The 17,194-nt window shown below is 34.2% G+C and overlaps 1 long non-coding RNA gene across 1 annotated transcript; it reads left to right on the top strand.

Moving 5' to 3' along the window:
* The first annotated feature begins 1,651 nt into the window (after positions 1-1,651).
* On the top strand, positions 1,652-2,391 carry LOC131034496 (uncharacterized). The gene is made up of 3 exons (XR_009103805.1): positions 1,652-1,701; positions 1,916-1,954; positions 2,217-2,391. It is a non-coding gene; the product is annotated as an uncharacterized LOC131034496 (long non-coding RNA).
* The last annotated feature ends 14,803 nt before the right edge of the window (positions 2,392-17,194 follow it).

Here is a 17,194-nt window from a genome sequence, read left to right as displayed (position 1 = left end):
TTTGAGCAAAAGATTAGTTACTAGTATGTTGAAATTATTTACGAGGAGTCAGAGTTAAAGGTGGTTGTATTTACAGGGAGACGAAGGTAACAAAGAAGCTGTAGCACAAATATTGCAAAGTATGGAGAAGGCATGCCGGATGGTTGGAGGATTATCTCTTGTAGCCTTCTTGCTAGACTAGATTGAAGAGATCCCTAAAAATCGGAGTGAATACATTGAACTCTTAAGACAAATGTTTAAGCTTGTTGGGTATATCAGAAGGATGAGGTATGATATGCCACAAGAAGAAAATATATTGAATTAGGCAATTATATTTATTGTTGAAGGATCCATGATATGCGCTTTGCAAATAAAGTCTAGAACACTTTTCTGGTAAAACATCTACAATGATTAAATATCTGAATTTAGTATGAATTTTATTACTTTTATCATCATTTATCTTATTGTAACTGAAATGATCTGTACTGCAGGTTTTTGAAGGGTTTTGTGAACCACGAAGGCTTGGGCACTGTAAAATTGAAAATAAATCAGCTTCATTAGGATCTTACATTGCGAGCGCTAATAGAAATACAACAGATCAGCAGCCTATTGCTTTCTCTCCATGGAAGTCTACTTATCTAGATCATGCAGGTAAATATATACAAACCTTGTCTTTTTTCAAAATTTTCAACTATATTTACATGTGTTGTTATTAGCTTAATATTCTCTTGTGGGCTCATCAGCAGTTGGCATCCAAAAGCAGAAGAAACAATTAATGAATTTGCTAGACATGGAAATAAAAAACAAGTCTCCATTGGCTGTAGTTATTTATGGATTTGGCGGCATAGGAAAGACCACCCTCGCCACCGCTGTTATTGTTGACTTAGATCTCACAAATTACAACTATTCAGGAGTTCAAATGCAAGACCAGCCCATTTAAACTGACATCCATTTCGCTCTAGCCAATGTTAACAATTCTCTTAAGGACTCATCAAATTCATGAAGTTCATAAACATGTAGTGTAAGAGTTATCAAGAGTCTTCAGCATGATGACCATCAATTGTCAAGGAATAAAGGTTTATCATAGGGTAATTATTCAGTGTGTTAGCAGCAAGGACATACAAATTTAGTGACCGTACAACCCCCACCCATAACTGGAATATTGTACATAGTGGACATGGGGAAGGAAGATCAACAACTATCTTCACTATGAAAAATAGTACTGCCAATTCAACAGGATTTTTTTTGAAGTTATGGACATCTTTTCAGCTATTTTTCCTTTGTTAAGTGGGTTGTAATAATGTTTCCCATGTTAAGTGGATTGTGTTAATTTCTCATGGATTCTATTACTTTTAGCATCTCGGTTTAATATTGGGTTCATTATTTTAATTTGGCTTCTTTGTTTTGCTTCCACCCTTTGAAGGCATACATGTCCCATTCTTGTGCTCGTGATCTGAATTGGGAATATTATTATATTATTCTTTTATAAATAATAAAAATCATCTTTACTTTTATGGTTTATCAATGAAAAATGATGTATGTAATGTCTTTTCCCAGCCTTGACATAATAGGAATATAATGGTCATGATTTGGTGTGGTTTAGGTAATCATAGTCTTAAGGTAACCGTCTTGTTCTAAATAATTTGGTTTTTTCTTACTAGAGTGCTGGGTTGTTTTTTGTCAGGTACGAAAACAATTCAGAGAAATCTTTCTAGAAATGGGGTAAGCATTTATTTTGTTACTAACTCAATTTATTCGTTTGTTCCTTAATTAGTTCTTTCATATCTAATATCATGATGTCCTGCTTTCTACCTATTCATTTTTTTGCAAAAAAGACTCTATACTAAAAGTAACTAATTAGCTTGCACTTCTGTGCTTGTGGCTTTGGAATATTTTTCTTGTCTGTGTATTGAAATTTGTTTTACTCTGTATGCAGATTTGAAGAGATGCCGACAAATAACTTTGTTGAGAGTAGGTAAGAAAATTGGAAATATCTAATTATTTTCTCTAATGCCTATTGCTTTTGATATTAATTTTTGCCAGGGGAATAATGTGTAAAAAACATGCCTTTATAATGCTAAATCATTTTTTTTAAGAAAGCACATTATATATCATTGACTGGTTATTGCATCAGGAAATAAGCAGCGTACTTGCAAACAATAAATTAGCTTAATATTTTCAACTATATTTACATGTGTTGTTATTAGCTTAATATTCTCTTGTGGGCTCATCAGTAGTTGGCATCCAAAAGTAGAAGAAACAATTAATGAATTTGCTAGACATAGAAACAAAAAACAAGTCTCCATTGGCTGTAGTTATTTATGGATTTGGTGGCATAAGAAAGACCACCCTCGCCACCGCTGTTATTGCTGACTTAGATCTCACAAATTACAACTATTCAGGAGTTCAAATGCAAGATAAAATGCATGCAGCAGCAAATATTGAAAGATGCCTTCCCAGCATTTAACATTGAGAAATAGTGCTCACAAAATGCATGCAGCAGAAAATATTGTTGGAGCTGAGGAGGTCACACATCTGGAAGAGGCGGCTTTGTTCAAGACGTCTGAAAAAGGCAACGTTATTGTTCTTGATATTTTCCAAGCAAAAGGTCTGAGTATGTCTGACTCGAATAGAATAACTAATATGCAATCCTAGCTCGATGTTTTATGCGACAATAAGGTATGCCTTTCCATTTGTATATACCAGTACATTTGTAGAAATGTAAAGTGTAGTACTAATATTAATGAAACATGTGATATTTTAGCAGAGGCGATACTGAACCTGTGTATGAACTTGATGAGAAGCCTGGCCTTGGGGAACAAGATAAATTTATCAGGGTCAAGCCAAAAGACACCCAAATTTAAAGAACTGATATTTCTCAAACTAGGTGGCCAAATGTCTGGTTTATGGCCAGTAAATTTGGAGTGCCTTCAGCGGTTGGCTGTGTGCTATGGTTTATGGCCAATAAATTTGGAGTGCCTTCAGCGGTTGGCTATGTACAGTGGCCCTGTCTTTAAGGATGGTCATGTCTTATTGATCTGTTAAAAAATTTCATTGCCTTGCCCAAGTGAAATGGGGCCATGTAAGGTGTATGTACTATATACTGAGCCAAAGCCTCCTCCAAGATTGCAAGCTTCTAAAAATGGATTGTAAGATGCTAAAAATGGCTCTATCTAGTCATGTGAAGTTTGATTCTATTGTGCTCATCTATACTTGTCAAAAATGTGGATGCCCATGTCCATTGTTCATGGAGTTAGTAGTATTGAAGGATTTGGCTTGTGGCCATAAGGAAACTATGTGTTTCTGTGAAGACACCGCTACCTTCTCCTGTAAAGATTAACCTTGTGGTAACCTTTCGCTGTGAAGACTCTGCTACCATTGCCTATTTATTATATCCAATATTCTCTGGAGAAACACCACATCATTATGTAATATACAAAACATTGAAAATTAATATAATTATTATTGTATATATTGTTAATAATTTTGTTATGGTATTTTGTTCAATGTTTTGTAAGAAATTAAATATTGAAAATAATTACATTGAATCTTCCCTTGCTATTTCGAAACATTGAAGGTTGAAACCTACACAAAAAAATATTTAAAAGAAATTGTTTATTTTGTAAATACATTTTGATTGAAAATCACACAATTTATTTTAAAAATTAAATTTTTTTTTTTAATACATTTTATTATATTGCCTTTCAAGAGACAATAGTTGAGGTCTAAAGACGCATTGTCTCTAGAGAGAAAATATGATTTTAATCCCAACTATTATCAGTAGAGAGACAATATGTCTTTAAATCCCAACTTAGCCCTATTATTAACACAAATATATCTCCTCTATTCACCCATCTTGCCCTAAATATATGTATGGTTTAATTTGTGTAGCGGACACAACTCTTTATCTGAGCATATTTAATAATCATGATAATATTTTTTTAGTTAATTTCACTTCTTTATTGTATTATATTGTTAGGTGTGAGCATCTCAATGAGGTGCAATGTGGTTAAGTCCATATCGAGATATGCTTCTCATAAAAAATATCAATAAAAGAATTTTTGTATAGTCCTAGAAAATCAAATCTAACCCCTAAAGCTATTGCTAGATATATGTGTCATTTTAAAATAGATGGGCATTGCTAGTCTTTGAAAAAACCCTACCAAGAAGACCTCTATGATAGCTCTAAAAATGATGGCATGGAAGAGGCAAAGTAAGGCCATCACGGAATTCAAAGTCATTGTTCATTTTCACAACCACAAATTTGATACTTTTAATATTTGAAATTCAAAATTTAAAATAGAGCCCAACACATCTCTTTGCCTCCACCTAAAATATGGACAAACCAATGGAATTTTTTAATGGCATTTAGGCCCCAACAAAAGGTTTCAAATATATGTTTTCGAAGCTTATATTTTTGTACTACCTACTTTGGTCTTAGTTGTCACTAATTCTTCTATACATCCTAACCCTAATATAACACACATACCATAATACTAACCTTGTCCTTCCTACTAATTTTATCCTAACCCTAACACTACCTCTAACCTTAATTTAAATCTTAGGAACACCATGTCCAATCCTAACTGAACCCTAATACTAACCCTAATCCTAATTCAACTAGAATGCTAATTCCAAGCTTTATCATATAATGGTAATATCATACTTAAATCCTAACACTAACTCTAACCCTAACTTAGCTCTATTATTAACATGAAATAAATTTTATTTTAGAATTGAAACTTTAATTTTAACCAACCCTTAACCCTAACATTAAGCTAATGTTAACCCTAACCCTAACTATAATCATAAGATGGTGCATATCATTTAATTTTCATTATTTTATTTACTATTTATTTACATTATATTGAAGGTAGTAATTCAATCCATAAAAGATGGTAATTTTCATATTGTAATAAAATGATTTTATACATTTTCTAATCATTTTTTATTACAAAATAATTTTTAAATCATTTATTTTTTTTAAATTCTTTTTAATTTTATAATATTTTTAAATACAACATATTTTCTCAATTAAAACAATAATATACCATAGTCAAATTTTGTTACAATAGAATGAAAACTATTAGTAATACTTTTCTATACTAATTTTTGATGTAACACTAAGTCTAACCCTAATTGGGCCCTAATACTAACTCTAACTAAGTTCTATCTTAGAATGGGCACCTTATTTTTACCATACTCTAATGATAACTTTAAGTTAAACCTCACTCGAACCCTAACCCTAACTACATTCAAAATATGGTTCATATTATTTAATTTTAGTACATACTATTCAATTTTTATTGTAAAATAATATTTCAAAAATTTTAAAATTTTTATAATATGATTAAATATAACATTTAAATATATTTTATTATTAAATTACAATAAATAATATAATAGAATGAAAAATTATTTATAAAAAATGGTATTTTTAATATTGTAATAAAATATTTAAATAAATTTTCTCGTCATTTTAATTGCAAAATAATTTTTAAATTATTTAAATTTTTAATATTTGTAAAATTTTCTAATGTATTTGGAATATATTATTTTTTATTTTATAATATTTATAGCTATAACATGTTTTCTGAATGAAAAGAAATAATATACCAAAGATAATTCAATTAAAACTATTATTAATATTTTTCTAAACTAAATTTCAAAAGCTAACCCTAACCTAAGCAATGAGACAGAATCTAGGAGATTTCAATTATGCACTTAGTTTCGATGATGGGAGTGGTTAAAGATGAGTATTAATTGCAAGCATTTTCTGTCAAATTTTCTTGCTCCATTGCCAAGCCCAAGGATTCAAACTGCCCCCTACATTACACATCTCAATACAAAAACTTTGGTCTCTCTTTTAGAATGTTGTCATAGGCATGTTCTTTTAGAACTTTTCCTTCAACTCTTGGAGACTATTGTCAGTATTTTGAGTGTTGGGATTTTTTTCTTTAAATCCGCTAAAATCTGCAATGTTTTAGTATTTCATTCTCCCTCTGAGGGTTATTTTTCTAAGGGTTTAGGGGTTTTGCAAATTCACCTTTTTTGTCTTGTAAGCCCTACGTTCATATTTCCTCATTACCTTTTTCCACTTAAGTGGAAGGGTCGGTCCATCATTAGAGAAGGGGTCCCTTTTAAGGTCTTTACCTAGGCAGGATATAACATTCTATTTGATTTATGCCCTTTTTCCTAAGTTTTATTTCATTTTTATTTGTCTACCGGGCATTATAAAGCTCACACAGCTTCCTGATGATCTAGTGGTTGGCGTTGTTTTCCGATGCGAAGTAGCACAAGAGTTATCTTTTGCGAAACAATGAAAAGGTGGTGGGCTCAACAGGTAAGCGGCTCCCGAGTTAAAGATCAAGCACCTAGTTGTTGATCAGACGTTGCGCATTGTTTCACAATGCGAAGGTGCATGAATTTTATCCTTCACAAAATAGTGAAAATGAAGGTAGCTATTACATGGTGGATTAGGTGGCAATATAGCTAGATGTGCAACTATAGCAGAAGGTGATTTGTCAATAGGACACGTGGCTTCAAATGGATTTCCAGATTGGTCTGTTCGATAAAGTGGTAGTGTTGGTGAAATTCATAGTTCAGTGAGACACGTGGCGGTTCAGATGTGGAGACTAGGAAATATCATGAGTGAATAAGTGACAGCCACATGGAGATATTTGCCGGAGGTTTGCAGATGAGTGGATTTGAATAGAGGGCCCACTTTGAAAGCTAAAGAAGCTAAAAGCCAAGTATCTTCAAGTTGATTGGACGTCGTGCGTTGTTTCACAATGCGAAGGTGCATGATGTTTACCCTTCACAAAAAAGCAAAAAACCATTAGTGATGGTGGTTACAGTCGGTTGTAAAGACAAGCAGTCATAGTGAAGGATAAAGGCCGATCAATTAGTTGGTGATCGGATGTCGCGCGTTGTTTCACAATGTGAAGGTGCACGAAGTTTACTCTTCGTGAAACAATGAAAGGATGGTGGGGCCCATTTTTAAAGGACGATGACTTAGGTAGGGTAAAGAACGTGCATGTCTTGCATGATCTGATGATGCTCGTTGTTTCAAGATGCAAAGATGCATGAAGTTTAATCTTCACAAAATAGCAAAAAGGCAAAACACTTAGAGACATTTTATGGTCCATTGGAACCGTTTTTTGAATTCAATTATAAATTAATTTCCAAAGCCTATAGCTAAATTGTTTCTAATCAATGCTCGGTTGCTATAATACTCATTACATCAGTTGAAGCTTTGGCATGAGTTCGAGGTAATCTTGCAGAGGAACTAGTGCACAGAGCAAATTTTCTCATTACAATTACAGTTTGATTGGTATCCTTGGGTGTTTGATTTCTCAAAGAATCTGTCTGAGATTTAATTAAAATAATTATAATTTTGAGATGGCACCATGAAGAGAATTCAAGGGAAAGATTAATTACCAGGAGAGGGCCATTTATGACAATTTTTTAGAGCAATTAACTAGGTCCACTAATGCATCAGCTGAAGTTAAATAATTGGTACCTAAAGCTTCCCACTTGAGAATTGGCGATGGTTTATATGATAAAGGGAATTGGTTGAGGGATACCCAGATAGGAATATTAGGATTGGGACTATTCAAAGTTTGATTTAGCAAGAGAAATTCCCCTACTCTAATGAATAGTATATGGGAACTAGATGTTCAGAATCTCATAGTCCTTGGGGTTTTCATGGACATGGACTTGCTACCCCAAATTGCAAATAACTATGATCCTGATATCAAGAACGTGAATAATGTAAATGGTGGGTTTCTAATTGAATAAATGATGATGAGTTCAGGAGAGTGTTCAGACTTAGTAAGGTATCAAATTATTTAGAGCCCATCAATTTTGAAACACTGGCAAAGGTCTATGAGGCACAGAGAGATCACCTTAAAAATGGCCCCTTGAAAGAATTCTTTGTCAAAATAGGAGGAGTGACAGTTGTAGGCCCTAGCACCATGGAACCTTTCTCATTAAACCTATTTACTTTGAGGGATAAAGGGATGTATTGATCCTTATGTCAAATTCTTGGGGAAGATGCAAAAACTACTATGCCAACCCACTATATGCTCATGATGGCCCAGATTTTGAACCCATCTTTAGCAGTAACTTTTTATTTTGCACCTTATCTCATTGATTCCATTCATGAGGGATTGATAGGGATAAAAAATACTAAGGTGGATAGACCTTTGGGATGGTATTCTCTCATCATGAACATGTTTTTTATTCAGAGGTGTTGAATGTTTTGCCAATGAAATGGACCTGATCAAGGAAAAGGATGGCGAGAAGATACCCGTTTAGTTGTGGAGCACAATTTTGTCTTGGGATAGAGAAGATACAAGTTACTTAAATTTTGATAGATGTTTTGCATCTAGGCTTAGAATTCTTTTGTGCCCATAGAACCCTAGCATTCCTAAAGCTCTCCTTGAATTCCTTAGGCCTAAGGAATTTGCTAAAGACATCAAAATTGTGCACAACTGGGGTGATATATATTTATACCTAGTCTCTACTATGTTCAAAGTATTTGGTTTTAGAGGAACTCTGTATTTGCTCCCATATCAAGTCCCATTGAAGATAGGAATTGCTGAGGTCCTGAGGCAAATTGAAGGCTTGCAAGAAGCATAATTGACAAATAGGGCGAAAGGAACAATTTTCCCAGCTATTACTGTAGGACATCAGTTTGTAATCATCAAGAGTGGTTGGACACATTTTGATAATTTCTTTCGGCCATATAGGTTGTCTACTGTAATGGCAAGGTTTGTTGATCCAGAGGATTTCTTTAATGGTATGTTTAAAATGAGAGCCATATGTAGAGGTAAAGAACACTAGTTTCACTTCCCTGAGGATTTAATAAGGAATGAATTCAATTTGGTTGAGCAAGAAATTAGGAAGGAAAAGTGGCTAGCATTTAAGAAAACCTTGGATCTCATTCATAATTTTGACAACAGTTATGATCCTCTGGGTAGTTTTCACCCTTTTCAGGAACATATTAAGTTTTTGGTAGATTACTTTGAGGATTTAATGCAAACCCTGAAGGAGAAGAAGGAGGCTATGATGAAAGCCAACCTTGAAAAGGCCAAATTGGTTTTACCTAACCCTTCCTATGCCAAGGTAATCTCCCTAGGTAAATATGCAGTGCAGAAGAGGTCAAAGTACATTGTAGTAATGCCAATAAGGGAGGAGCCTTCTACTTCAAAAGGAAAAAGGGCATTAGAAGATGTGGTTGATATTCTAGATTCCTCTAAAAGGCAAAAAGTAGGGGCATAAGTGGAGACAGATGAGCCCTTGTATTCTCCCTCCCAATCCCCAACTCATATAGGGTATCAACATGTAGTATTAGAGCAACTATTGCAATTATGAAGTCTTGGGGAAATTTCTCTCACTTATGAGTAGTTGCAAGAAGCAATACCTAAAGAACCAGCAAGTGCCCAAATGGACTTGACTACAGAGGAGTTCATAGGTAAAGAACTGGACCCTGTCATTAAGCAGGCCAATGAGGAGTTTTTGGCAGATGATAGTTTTATCAAAATAGGGTCCTTTTTGCAATTTGTTTGGAGAAATAATATAGACCGGTTCATGGCAAGATGTGAGAAAAGAAAAAATGAATGCCCTCACAAAGATACATTTGCAGTTGAGGTAGATGTAAAGCAAGAAATGTTGACAAAATCTGGAACTATTACCCTAGAGCATGGAAGGAAGATGATTGCAGAATCGGGAGTTTGATTCTCCCTGAATGGGATATAGTAGACGCATAAATATTTGAGGTAGTAAGGAAGAAAAAAAATCCCCTAGAAGGAGTGACTTATAGCAATGATCATGTGGCCTTAATCATGTGGTCACTAAGGAGGGAGGAAAGAAAAAAGAGGAAGGACACCTCAGAGTCTAGCTATCTCAGAGGCATGATTGTGAATAGAGTGAAGGAAACATGGGTAGTGGAGGCTGCTAGCATGATTTTGGAATCAGCAAAATTCAATATGGCTATAGCTGAGAAAGAGGCCAAGGAAAAGGCTGATCTTGAGGTTAAGTTGGAGTTAATCCTAAAAGCCTACAATGAAGCTAAAGTTGAAATATCTTAGAGGGATAGTACAATTGCCAAATTGAAGAATAAAATAGGAGGGCAACATCAAAAAGGTGAATCTTCTACCTTGATGATTGCCTCTTCTCTAGATAAACCTCCATCTACTAGTCCAATTATTGAGTTTCCCTTGTTACCTATAACACTCGGTTTCCAATCTACTGAGTCTATCCAAGATGAAATGGAAAAATTGAAGCAAGATCAAGCCATATTTGCAAGTAAGTACAAGGAAAAGATTAGGGGCATGGTTTTGAAGTTTGCTGACATAGTGGGGGCTTCTATTGTGTATATATATATGAAGAGAGTTTTGAGCATGTTGATGGCATTAAAGGAGGACAAGGATACCCTGGAGCCAATTTTGAATAAATGGATGGTTAGAGAAGTGGATTTGGAACTTATGTGTTCATTTCATGAAGGTGTTGATGTTGATGCCACTATTTAGTCCACTTTTGAGTCGGTAAAGGGCATGTACAGGTTGGTAGAGGAAAGATCTAGTACACAAAGAAAAGCAAACTTGTACAGAAAAGAATATGTTGACCAAAAGTTTGAATTATTTCTTGGAGGTTTTGTTAGTGCCAGTAAGCTAAAGGATAAGGAAGTATGGCTTGGTGAGTTAGGCCATTATTTATCTCAGCGAATAAATGATGTCATCAATTCAGATGATACATCTTTATTCATTAGAACAATTGAGGAAATTGAAAAGATAAAGTCACACTATGGTTTTCTGGAAACTGAAGTTCAGTAGTTGAGGAACACTTGGAAAATATTAAATAAGTTGAAGAAGAAAATTATTAATTACTCTTGACCTAATGATGTCGTGTTTAAATAATGGAAAGACAAATATATGGTGCGAGAAGCGGAGGCTCAAGAAAAATCAATTGATGTTGCAGCGTTGTAACAATCCCCAGGAAGCTAGGAATGAAAATGATTGTAACCACCTGTAAGAGGGAATTATGGTTATAACAAACTATTTCTAGGAAGGTCCGAAGCTTGTCGCATCCATATCATTATAAATGGATACCAGGACTATTGAAAAGATGATCACAAGAATTTGTAAAGAAACTCTGGAAAAATATATTTGGAGTTTTTTTTTTATTTTTCAGAAATCATCTTGAGTTATGTAATGATTTTTGAAGAAGAATATTAATATATAGATCAAAACATTTCAAGCCTAAATTCCTTTTGTCTTCTTGTATGTATAATTTATTTACTAGTTTAGTTAGATAATCTAGGGTTATGTGATTGAGTGAGTTGCAAGGCAATTTTATAGTGATGTTTTAGGATTAAATATATTTGAAATCTTTCTATTAGTAAATCAATAGTTTTTCTCGAATTTGATAACTGGGTTTAACACAAAAAGAGAAAAAACTTATATATGTCAGGCATATATGAAGTTGATGAAGCTGAAGTGATGAAATGTATATGAATATCCTATTTAGAATTTTTATCTAATTTTAGGTGACTTTGTTTCCCGGATAAGGCACTGATATCATTCGTTGAGTTTTCTATCTTTCTTGGAGATCATAACTAAAATGAATATGAATCTTTTCTTTATGTTCGATTATGTGTAAGGTGATAGGGTTGGCAAAGATTGGCACTGGTTCTCTATGAATGTTATGTCATAATTGTGGAATGTATTGACAGAAGGGTATACCCACCTAAGCTTGGTATAAGCTTCAAGTGTAGAAGGTTTTGTGTAAACCTTGTTGATTGTTGCCTTAAGACTTCTTTCTCTTTATTGTTCTCTCTATATGCGACAAAGGCTTAAAATTATTATAGAGAAAATAAGGAGATCAAAAATTGAGAACAACAAAGACCTTTCCAATGAGTTAAATGACTCGCAATTTCGAGTCCTAAGTAGAAAGTTATATCTAGTTAAAGTTAGGACAAAATTTCATATAGTTTTTTTGAAAATTTCATAGTTTTAGATTTTATTATGTAATAAACAAATATGACTATTGAGTTTTCATTCTCAAAGTTTTTTGGTGACCCGCGGAATCTCATAAACTATTATATGTTGTATTTTCAAATTGAATGGATTACTTTTTCGCTTCCTTCAATTCTATGTTTACCTTGTTCATGTAAACAAATCCACAATACCAAAGGTTCTCACTCAGGTGTTGTCATTTGAATCCATAATTTGAATCAGTGGTATTAGAGAAATTTTTCCCTTGTATGTCATATCATATGCAATCAACATATCAAAGATTAGGGTTGGAAATAGAAAATCCTTCAGACTACCTTCATTTGAGATGCACACAATCGTAGATGGCTAAGTTGCAGACCAACAATGACATTAAAGCATTGGTTGTAGATACATTAACAAAACAACATGAAGAAATGATGGAGCAGTTCAAGCAAATTCTCAAAAGTCGTGGGTCACAAGCAAGTGAATTTTGACATACCCATGTTTCAAGGAAAGATTGAAGCACATGTTGTTGATGATTGGGTTTCAAAACTGGAAAGGTATTTCTTTCTCAACCAGTTCTCAGATGAAGAGAAAATAACTTTCACTCTTCTGAAAGTTGAAAATCATGTGAAAGATGCATGGGAAGCAAAGCTAGCATCCAAGACAGAAGCAACTAGAAATACTTTTAATTTTGATCAAGAAACCACATGGGGAGAATTCATGGATCACATAAAGGAAGAATATATTCCTATAGATACATATGAACATAAATGGATGCAGCGACAATTGCTTCGATAGAAAAAGGACCAAACTACTTAGGAATATAATAATATGTTTCATGCTTTAGCATCAAAGCTTGGAATCAAAGATTGTGAGAAGCACCAAGTTTTAAAATATGAAAGTGGGCTCCATAGGTATATCCAAACCGAAGTGGAACTCCTGAACATAGAGACTTTACCTAGTGCATACACATTTTCTACAAAAATTGAGGAGAAATTCAAACAAAAAGGAAGGAGGGATACCTTTGCAAACAACAAATGGAAGGGTGAAGGTGGCAAAACTGCATGAAAACAAACCTCTAAGGAATCTTCTCCCAATTCACCATTGAAAAAGGCATCGGGTATGAATAAGGCACAAGATAATGGTATGTGGTGTGAATTTCATAAAATTCCCTCTCATAACACAAAAGATTATAGAACCATAATAAGTTTAATGATAGAGATGCATGAGGGCAAGGCAGAACCTAAGGTGGCCAAATCTTGCACAAAATAAAGTTATGAATAAGTCATTGAGGATAATCCATATGCAACAGTAGATACTACAAAGATATTGCCCCAGGAGGATGAGGAAGGAATATTCCACTCATAGATGTGGGTCAGAGGAAAAGCCCTGCACTTTATTGTTGATAGTGGAAGTCAGAAGAACCAAATATCAACAAAGACTATGAAGAGATTGAATCTAAAAACAATAGTACACCTGCAACCCTATTCAATATGATGGGTAAGTCAAGGGAGAGATATTCAAGTACACAAATAGTGTCACCTTTCATAATCTATAAAGCCTTTCAAAGATGAGGTAACATGTGATGTAGCTCCACTAGATGGTTTTGATATTCTCTTGGGACAACCATATATTTACCGGCACCATGGTGTTTATGAGTCTAGACCTTGCAACATGACAATCAGATTAAGTGAGCAGAAATACCAAATACCAAAGGTAAGTCATGCATAGTCCACATATTTGATTAGTGCTAAGAAATGTAGGCAGTTGGTTGCCAAAATGAGAACATTCATATTATTGATATTTTTTTGGAAGAAGAAAGGAAATCAATATATTATCCCATGCCATCACAAACACCACAACACTACAGAAAAGATCAATGGATCAGATTTTGATAAAATATGAGAATCTATTCAAGTTATCAACTGGGCTACCTACATATTGCCAAGTGAGACACACTATTGATTTGATATCGGGAACTCCATTGCCTAATGAACCAATCTACCATAGATCAGTATTAGGAAATAATGAAATTAAGAGGAAAATACAAGAATTGATTGAGAAGGGACATATTCGTCCAAGTGCATCACCCTATGGTAGTCCCATTTTTCTAGCAAAGGAAAAGGATGGAACTTGGAGACTTTGTATTGACTATAGGGCCTTGAACAAAATTTCAAACAAAAATTAGGTATCCACTTCATCGGATAGATGACCTTTTGGACCAGCTTAGAGGGGCCCAATTCTTCACAATAATTGATTTTAAATCAGGATACCATCAAGTACTAATTGACTAAGCTGATGTGTGGAAGACAACTTTCAAATTTAAAGAGGGACTGTTTGAATGGCTAGTGATGCCTTTCAGTCTAACAAATGGCCCAATGACATTCATGAGAATGATGAATGATGTACTTAGACTGTTCATTGATTCCTTTGTAGTGGTATATTTGGATGACATACTCATCTTCCAAAAAACTTGGGAGGAACATTTTCAACATGTGGAAAAAATTCTCTCAATTTACAAGATCATGTGCTTTATGTAAACAAAGAAAATTGCTCCTTTGGTATGCAGAGTATTAGATACTTAGGGTATGTTATTGACAGTGAGGGTATCCATGTTGATCCTGAGAAGATACAAGTGATTAAGGACTGGCCATCTCCTAGAAATCACAGAGAGTTATGAAGTTTCCTCAGGTTGGAACACTTTTATCATAGATTTATGTTGGGGTTTTCCCATTTGTCTTGGATTTTAGATCAATCATTAGGGGGGGAACACAAGAAAAGTTCAAATGCATAGGTTCTCAACAAGAAGGATTCAAGGAGTTAGAACGAAGGTTATGTTCTATACCAATTTTATCTCTTCCTAACCTACAACAGTCATTTGAAATACAAACAGATGCATCAGAATATGCCCTAGGAGTAGTCCTCATGGAGCATAGTCGCCTAGTTGCATACCATAGTAAGAATGTTTTTGATAGAGTGAGTCGGTATGCCACTTATGACAAGGAACTGTATGCTCTCGTTCAAGCCTATAAGTAGTGGAAACATTATACTTTGGGTAAGGAGACTGTCATCCATAAGACCACAAATCTATTCAATTTTTACAAATATAAGGGAAGTTGCAGAATGATCAACATAAATGATGGTCAACCTATCTTAAAAAATTTCATCTCAATATTTGCCACAAGGAGGGAAGCACTAAAAAAGTAGCAGTCTGCTTGAGAAGGCCTCCGATTGCAGCTATAAGTATGGTATTGGACTCATGTGATCATCAAAATGAATCCTGGGCTTTTTTGTATGAGAATGATGTTGTGTTTGTAGTTTATAATCAATTGATGAAGGGAAATTAGGTAAATGACTGCTATTTGCAGGATGGATGCTTTGTCACCTTGGCCAAATCTATGTGCCCAATGTAGAATGCAAAAAGCTTATATGGGAAGCTCATTATCATAGTGTTGCTAGTCATTATGGCATAGGTAATACTACTACTATACTTTAGAGGTATTTTTATTGGCCAAAGTTGAGAAATGATTTCATTTCATATATTCAGTCTTGTACTGCATGTGCTATTGCTTAGCTTGCCAATCATAAAATTGGACTATATTCACCACTTCTTGTTCCTGAAAAACCTTGGCCTTCAGTTTTTATGGACTTTATGTTTGGTTTTCCTGTCACCAAAAGAGGCCACGATTGTGTGTATCTTGTGGTAGATTCTCAAAAATGATAGTAATAGTGGCTTGTAAAAAGATAATTTTTGTAGAGGACACTGGAAAGCTTTTCTTTGAACACATTTGGGTTCATTTTGGTCGACCAAATACCATTATTTTATATAGGGACAACAGGTTTCTTAGTAAGTTCTGGTTTATATTATGGGAGAAGATGGACACAAAATTGATTAATTCTACTACTTTCCATCCTCAAACAGATCGCTAAACAGAGGTAGTGAATCAGATGATCATTCACATCCTAAGAATGTATCACTCAAAACATCCCCGCACATGGGATGGAAGTCTTCCATATGTTCAGCATAGCTACAACAAGGAAATTCATAGTTAGACTGGTCACAACCCATTTGAGGTTTGCCTTAGTTATCAACAACTTGCACCCATGGATGTTTCCATACCACTTATTCAACTTGATCTAGTTCCACATGTTGGTAAGGAGAAAGATAAGGCAGCACATTTCATCTATAGAATTCATCATCTACAACAACAAGTTCATGAATTATTGGAGCATACCAATAAGAAATATAAGGGGAGACACGATGAACATCGTACTTCTCATAATTTTCCAGTCAAGGACAAGGTGTGGTTGCATATCGAGAAGGAACGATTGCAGGGTGCCAATAGGAAGCTTTGTCCTCTACGTTATGGGCCATACACAATCATCAAGAAAGTTGGTGATAATTCTTTTGAGCTCAATTTACCCCCATTTTTTGGTTTTCATCCAGTGTTCAAGGTGGAACTCTTGAAGCCATATTTTCCCCCACTATTAGATGTTGCAAATGTGGTAGAAACAATGTCCACTACAAAATTCAATCCAGATGCAGCTTCTCTATTCCAATGTGATTAGATTGTCGACATCATGTTGAAAATAGTCAAATAGTAGTACATCTATCTATACAAAGTGGTGTGAGAAGGGCAGATTGCTCAATAAGGAAAGTGGTTTACTCGGGAGAAGCTTCAACTCCATTTTCCTCATCTCATTTAGAGCGTTGATGCAATGGGGCCTGTTGCTTTTTAAGGGGCAAGTAATGATCAGAAGCAAATTTGAAATATCAAAAAAATATTTTCATATTTTTTCTGCATGTTAGTAATTGGGTATTTTGAAGGCCTTTGGGACATTTTCAGCCCTTGAAACTTTGGCCTATCCTTTATAATACTTTTAGGATCTCACAATACCATAGGTTCTGACTCTGGTGTTGTCATCTGAATCCATAATTGGGATCACCTTGCCAATTTTATCTTTATGAAATATAGAGAATTATTTCAATTAGATGAAAAAAGTAATAAATAGGTCATACAAACTAAGTTGAAATAAATGATCTATATTTTTTCATCTATTTAGTTACTTGTTTGTATAACTGTACTAGTTTAAATTAATATTTTTTTATTAAAATATGTTAAACACACTGAAAAATTGTTTACATTTAATGTTTTATAATTATTAAAAAAATATTTTAAAAATTGTAAATCTTAAAAAAATTTCATCATTAT

Source organism: Cryptomeria japonica, chromosome 11, assembly GCF_030272615.1.
Source record: "Cryptomeria japonica chromosome 11, Sugi_1.0, whole genome shotgun sequence".
Taxonomy (NCBI): domain Eukaryota; kingdom Viridiplantae; phylum Streptophyta; class Pinopsida; order Cupressales; family Cupressaceae; genus Cryptomeria; species Cryptomeria japonica.
This window is presented reverse-complemented; position numbering and strand designations above follow the sequence as displayed.